Below are 7,529 nucleotides of genomic sequence, written 5' to 3'. Positions count from 1 at the left end.
ATATATTACCAATTGGGTTTTTTCTAAACGGAGCCCGGATACTTCATTTTTTAGTCCAACCAAGCCAACTGTAAGTTATTCTAATTGATAATAGTAATGTGAATCCCCCCAAACAATGGATCTAATTGTGCTTCACGCTCCAAATTTTTGATGATTCAATTTATCTTTCTTGGGAAAACAGAGGATATCTCGATCGGGGAAAAGAACGGGAAAATCCAATATATCTGACAAGTCATACTATACATCAACCCAAGATGCATCTTCCTCTCCAGGACTTCGAAAAGGTACTTTTGGAACACCAATAGGCATTAATTGAAAGAAAAATTAACTAAGTACTATATTTTACTTTGATGTGGAAACGTAACAACATTATTTTATTGTCTTTATAATATTGGTCTTATCGTATTTATTTTATCCATAGATTAGAAAAATTCATAAAGAAGACAAAAGAAGAAATAAAGGAAAATTTTGACAAATAGGGCCTTCTAATGAGGAATAAGGAAGGATACATTTACTGATAGAAAATGGTATCAACCACCTATTGCGTATTGGTACTTATCGAGTATAGAATAAGTCTGCTTCTCTTTGTTCCTACGAATGAAATTATTTCATTATTACCAATAGAATAGAACAAATAGTAACCCTTGTTCAGTGGATTATTTCAGAACATGGGGAGTCCATAGAATAGTCATAGTATAGCTTTTCCAATGCAATGAAGTTACGTAGTGTCTATTTATCTTTGATAAGGAGGTATTTTCCATGGGTTAACCTTGGTATCGTGTTCATACCGTTATATTGAATGATCCCAATTTGGTTGCTTTTCGTTCATATAATGCATATAGCTCTGGTTGCTGGTTGGGCAAGTTTGATGGCTCTGTATGAATAGCCATTTTTTATCCTTCTGACCATATTCTTGATCCAATGTGGAGATAAGGTATGTTTGTTATACCTTTCATGACTTGTTTAGGAATAACCAATTCATGGGGAGGTTGGAGTATCACAAGAGGGACTGTAACGAATCCGGGGATTTAGAGTTACGAAGGTGTAACTGGGGCACATATTGTGTTTTTGGGCTTATGCTTTTTGGCAGCTATCTGGCATTGGATCTATCGGGATCTAGAAATATTTTGTGATGGACGTACTGGAAAACCTTCTTTGGATTTGCCGAAGATCTTTAGAATTCATTTATTTCTCTCAGGGGTGGCTTGCTTTGGTTTTGGTGCATTTCATGTAACAGGCTTGTATGGCCCTGGAATATGGGTGTCCGATCCTTATGGACTAATGAGAAAAGTACAACCTATAAATTCGACGTGGGGCGTGGAAGGTTTTGATCCCTTTTTTCCGAGAGGAATAGCTTCTCATCATATTGTAGCAAGGACATTGGGTATATTAGCGGGTCTATTCCATCTTAGCATCCACCCGCCACAACGTCTATATAAAGGATTACATATGGGAAATATTGAAACCATACTTTCCAGTAATATCGCAACTATCTTTTTTGCTGCTTTTGTTGTTGCTAGAACTATGTGGTATGGTTAAACAACTACCCCCATCGAATTATTTAGGCCCACTCATTATCAATGGGATCAAGGTTACTTCCAGCAAGAGATATACCTAAGAGTTAGTGCTGGGCTAGTAGAAAGTCAAAGTTTATTAGAACCCTTGTTTAAAATTCTTGAAAAATTAGCTTTTTACGATTATATCAGCAATAATCCAGCAAAAGGAGGATTATTCAGGGCAAGTTCAATGGATAACGGAGATGGAATAGCGGTTAGATGGTTAGGACACCCTATCTTTAGAGATAAAGAAAGGCGTGAACTTTTTGTACATCGTATGCCTACTTTTTTTGAAACATTTCCAGTCATTTTGGTAGACGGTGAAAGAATTGTTAGAGCTGATGTTCCTTTTAGAACGGCAGAATCAAAGTATAGTATAACAAGTAGGTGTAATTGTTGAGTTCTATGGCGACAAACTCAATGGAGTCAGTTATAGTGATCCTACTACTGTGAAAAAATATGCTAGACGCACTCAATTGGGTGAAATTTTTGAATTAGATAGCGCTAGTTTGAAATCTGATGGTGTTTTTCGTAGCAGTCCAAGGGGTTGGTTTACTTTTGGGCATGCTTCGTTTGCTTTGCTCTTCTTCTTCGGACACATTTGGCATGGTGCTAGAACCTTGTTCAGAGATGTTTTTATTGGTATTGACCAAGATTTGGATGATCAAGTAGAGTTTGGAGCATTCCAAGAACTTGGGGATCCAACGACAAGAAGACAGATAGTCTGATACAAGACTGCTTTGGTATCTTTCGCCTCTATTTATTTTTTTGGGAGAATTTTACATAGAGTACCGGAGTGCATTTGAATCACTGCTTCTTTTACTCTTGCTCTTTCTTTATCCGAGAGATGATTCCCAAAGAAACAAGAAAACAAATAGGTATGGAAGCTATAATTGTAAACCAAGGTCGAATCTATGGAAGCATTGGCTTATACATTCCTCTTAGTCTCTACTCTAGGGATAATTTTTTTCCCTATCTTTTTTCGAGAATCGCCTAAAGTTCCAACTATAAAGATGAAATGATTTTGCATTATCTCAATTGAAGTAATGGGCCTCTTCAACTAGTCCCCATGTTCCTCAAATAGATCTCTTAGTTGTTAAGAAGGCTGCCCAAAAGCGGTATATAATGTGTACCCTATAAAACTGAAAAGTAAACCAGATATAAAGATGACGACTAGGGTTGCTATTTCAATTATGATTATATAATTTCAAGATCCCAATGATCCATGATAAGATCGTTTATTTACAATGGAATGGTATACAAAGTTAACAGGTCTTAAGAATACAATAGGATTTATGGCTACACAAACTGTTGAGAACAGTTCTAGATCCGGTCCAAGACGAACTACTGTAAGGAGTTTATTAAAACCATTGAATTCAGAATATGGTAAAGTAGCTCCTGGGTGGGGAACGACTCCTTTGATGGGTGTCGAAATGGCTCTATTTACAGTATTTCTATCTATTATTTTGGAGATTTATAATTCTTCCGTTTTATTGAATGGAATTTCAATGAATTAAATCTATAAGAACCACAAAGTATTGGGTTTAGAATAAAAAAATGAATCAGTTAGAGCTTAGATTTCTAGCCTATTCTGTTTTGGTAGTTCGATCGTGGAATTTATTTCTTTCTGTAGTTTCGGAAAATGAGTGTGTGACTTGTTATAATTGATCCTATTGATAGTACAGAGAATGGGTATGTTATCTTGATAGAGATGTTTCTACTTCGTTGGATATTTATTCTAGTATCTGGAACACGGAATATATGAAATAGATTAAGAAATATTTGAACTATGAGTCATACTTAATAGTCGACCTTGTGTTTGGACTCCAAAAAAAATTTCAAACAATTAGAATAAAAAAAAAAGTTTTTTTTGGTCTATCTATTGATGGAATAAGTGATAACCCAACGGTTCTTACTCAGATAATCATTGGCTTAGCTTAGTTGAATCATTGTGGTTTTAGTATGAATTTGAGGTTTTACTCGATTCATAGGGTTTTAACAAGATAATTCCTATCAATTCAATAATAAAGAAAACAAAAAAGCCAAATTAGATACAGAAACAAATTAAAGAAATAGTTAAAGAGATAATTCAAGAGGCCCATAAGGATCAACATAAAGACGATTGAGGCAACTTGATATTTTGGTATTGTCGCCACAAAGAAGAGCTTTCGGATTATTTTCTTTTATTCTTTCATACATTCAGATAAGATTGAATCAGAGATTAAGAAGTTTCAAACTTTCTATTACATATCCGTTGCAACTAGTATTTGGGTGATTTTGTTTGAGTTGTATGAGATGAAAGTCTCATTTACGGTTCTGAGAGAGAGATTTTCACCTATCTCAATAAAGTCTATGATTGGTTCGAAGAACATCTTGAGATTCAGGTGATTGCGGATGATATAATTAGTAAATACGTTCCTCCCCATGTGAATATATTTTATTGTTTAGGGTGAATTACGCTTACGTGTTTTTTAGCACAAGTACCTATGGGGTTTGCTATGACTTTTTACCATCGTATGATCGTTACAGAGGCTTTTGCCTCTATTCAATACATAATAATGGAAGCTAACTTTGGTTGGTTAATCCGATCAGTTCATTGATGGTCCGCAAGTATGATGGTCCTAATGATTATCCTGCATGTTTTTCATGTGTATCTCACAGGTGGATTTAAAAAACCTTGCGAATTGACTTGGGTTGTAGGCGTGGTTCTGGGGGTATTGACCACATCTTTTGGCGTAACTGGTTATTCCTTACCTCGAGACCAAATTGGTTATTGGGCGGTGAAAATTATAACAGATGTACCTGAAGCTATTCCTGTAATAGGATCGCCTTTGGTAGAATTATTGCGCGAAAGTGCTAGTGTGGGACAATCCACTTTGACTCATTTTTATAGTTTCCACACTTTTGTATTGCCACTTCTTACTGCTATATTTATGTTAATGCATTTTCCAATGATACGTAAACAAGGTATTTCTGATCCTTTATAGAGAAGATATATAATGGATACTTGTAATCAATCATTTATCACTTCGAGGAGGAATAATAGTATTTCATTGCTACAAGTATGGATTATTGAAAATAATAATCCATATATTTGGATATTTCCCTTCAACAAATCATGTCAAATAAATGTAGAGTTGAAGGGAATTCTACGAAGAGAAAATGGATTATGGGAGTGTGTGACTTGAACTATTAATTGGTCTATGTAGATATATGTCTGCCACATTGGAATTCACAACCAAATGTGTCTTTGTTCCAACCGTCGTGTAAGCCCTATACAGAAGATAGGTTGGTTCACTTGAAGAGATTCTTTTCTATGATCAAACCGAATCATGTTGTACATAAGCAGGCTCCGTAAGATCCAGTATAATTATATAAGTGTAATGGATAAACTAAAACAGAATCTTTATCAATTTCACTTACTTAAAACTTAAAATTGAATAGTATGGAAATGTATTTATTTCCTCTGCATTGATATGATCGATAATACTATCGGAGTGAAACAAAGGATTTAAAGAAAAACATAGGCTAGACTAGATTAGTAACAAGTAAATCTTTTGTGTGTATATCTCCAAATATTTTGGAGATAAATACCAATCGTAAGGTCTGAGACGACCCAAAAAGCACTGGATCATGTCATGATCTACTTTGTAAGCCAACTTGGGTATTGAGTATTTACTTATAACCGAATTTTTTGAAATGCGTAGTTGCAATTCCAAAAAAATAGTCAAATTTTTCTTACATTAAATCATTCATATATGTGTGTATATGCAACATATAGATTTTTTATGGATTCATTTTGTTCTTTTGAATCTTACTCGAGCCGAATGATAAAAAATTATCATGTCCGGTTCCTTCGGGGGATGGACCTATAAGAATTCACCTATCCCAATAACAAAAAAACTTGATTTGAATGATCCTATATTAAGAGCTAAATTGGCTAAAGGTATGGGTCATAATTATTACGGAGAACCCGCATGGCCCAATGATTTTTTATATCTTTTTCCAGTAGTAATTCTAGGTACTATTGCATGTAATGCAGGCTTAGTGGTTCTAGAACCATCAATGATTGGTAAATCGGTAGATCCGTTTGCAACCCCTTTGGAAATATTACATGAATGGTATTTCTTTCCCGTATTTCAAATACTTCTTACAGTTCCCAATAAATTATTGGGTGTTCTTTTAATGGTGTCAGTACCTGTGGGATTATTAATAATACCCTTTTTAGAGAATGTTAATAAATTCCAAAATCCATTTCATCGTCTAGTAGCGACAACCGTCTTTTTGATTGGTACTAGAGTCGCTCTTTGGTTGGGTATTGGTGCAACATTACCCATTGATAAATCCCTAACTTTAGGTCTTTTTTAATTTGATTCAATTGTGAAATAACACGACATGTGTATCTAGGGAGTAATCGGTTGAAAGCAAATTCTCCCTAGATACATCTATTCAATTCTGAATTTCTTTCGAATATATGAATTGTGCTAAAGATTCAAACCTATTTTCATCTTAATTTAAAACTTCTTTTTTGGTAAATCAATTGCGAAATGTTTTTTCTAAGAATGACCAATATCTATTTTATATCTTCTAGACGCAAATGTTTAATTTTCATGAGATCTTCCAGATTGTTATTCAAAAGGTCCAATAATGTATATATATTAGACCTTTTGAGGAATTATAGAACCTGGGAGAGAATCTGATTGGTCAATAAAAATCGATTTCAATGCTATTTTTTTTTTTTAAGTTTATCCAATTTATCGTGAAAGGTAAGAGAGGATAAAGGAATCGTGTGTTGATTGTCCTCTAAATGTAAGTTTTCTTCTTCCTTATGTAAAAAGGGAATAAATCAATCAATCAAATTTCGACAGGCTTCACGAAGTGCTTCTTTCGTAGTTAAACTCCCATTTGTCCATATTTCGAGAAAGAGTATCTCTTGTTTTTCATTCCCATTCCCATAAGAATGAATACTATGATTCGCATTTCGAACAGGAATGAATACAGCATCTATAGGATAACTTCCATCTTGAAAGTTATGTGGCATTTCAATAAGATATCCACAATTTCTCTTGATTTGTAATCCAATACACAAATCAATTGGTTCTATCAAGCTAGCTATATGTTGTGTATTATCAACGATTTCTACATAAGGTAGTAAGATGATATCTTGAGCAGTTACATATCCTGGAACTCTAACACAAATAGATGCGTCACAAGTTCCATAAAGATTACTTTTCAATTTAATTTCTTTAAAATTCATTAAAATTTCATGGACCGATTCTTGAATACCTGCTATGGTAGAATATTCAAGTGGGACGTTCTCAGATTTTACACGTGTGATACATGTTCCTTCTATTTCTCCAAGTAAAGCTCTTTGCATCGCAATGCCTATTGTGTCAACTTGACCTTTCATAAGTGGAGACAGAATAAAGCCTCCATAATAAAGACGTTTACTATCTTCTCTTGATTCAACACACTTCCACTGTAGTGTCCAAGTAGATACTGTTACTTTCTCTTGAACCATAGTAATATTATTTGATTAGATTAAATCATTTATTTCTCTTGTTTCTCTTGAAATTTCTTCAATGTTTATTTCTACACACGTCTTTTTTGGGGTTCTGCAACCATGATGTGGCATAGGGGTTACATCTCATACAAAAGTTAATAGTAAACCACTTCTATGAATAGCTTGTAATGCTGCATCTCTTGCGAGATCGGGACCTTTTATCATGACTTCTGCTCGTTGCATACCTTGATCTATTACTGTATGTATAGCATTTGCTGCTGCAATTTGAGCGGCAAAGGGTCTCCGTCTTCTCATACCCTTGAATCCACAAGTACCCGCTGAGGACCAAGAAACCACCCGATCTCATACATCTATAACTGTGACAATGGTATTATTGAAACTTGCTTGAACATGAATAATCCCCTTTGGTATTCTACATGCACTCTTACGTGAACCAATACGTCAATTTC

The 7,529-nt window shown here is 34.5% G+C and overlaps 1 pseudogene; it reads left to right on the top strand.

Annotated features, from left to right (window-relative positions):
- The first annotated feature begins 524 nt into the window (after positions 1-524).
- On the top strand, positions 525-6,069 carry LOC111388300 (annotated as a pseudogene).
- The last annotated feature ends 1,460 nt before the right edge of the window (positions 6,070-7,529 follow it).

Source organism: Olea europaea, unplaced genomic scaffold (assembly GCF_002742605.1).
Source record: "Olea europaea var. sylvestris unplaced genomic scaffold, O_europaea_v1 scaffold4822, whole genome shotgun sequence".
Lineage (NCBI taxonomy): Eukaryota > Viridiplantae > Streptophyta > Magnoliopsida > Lamiales > Oleaceae > Olea > Olea europaea.
This window is presented reverse-complemented; position numbering and strand designations above follow the sequence as displayed.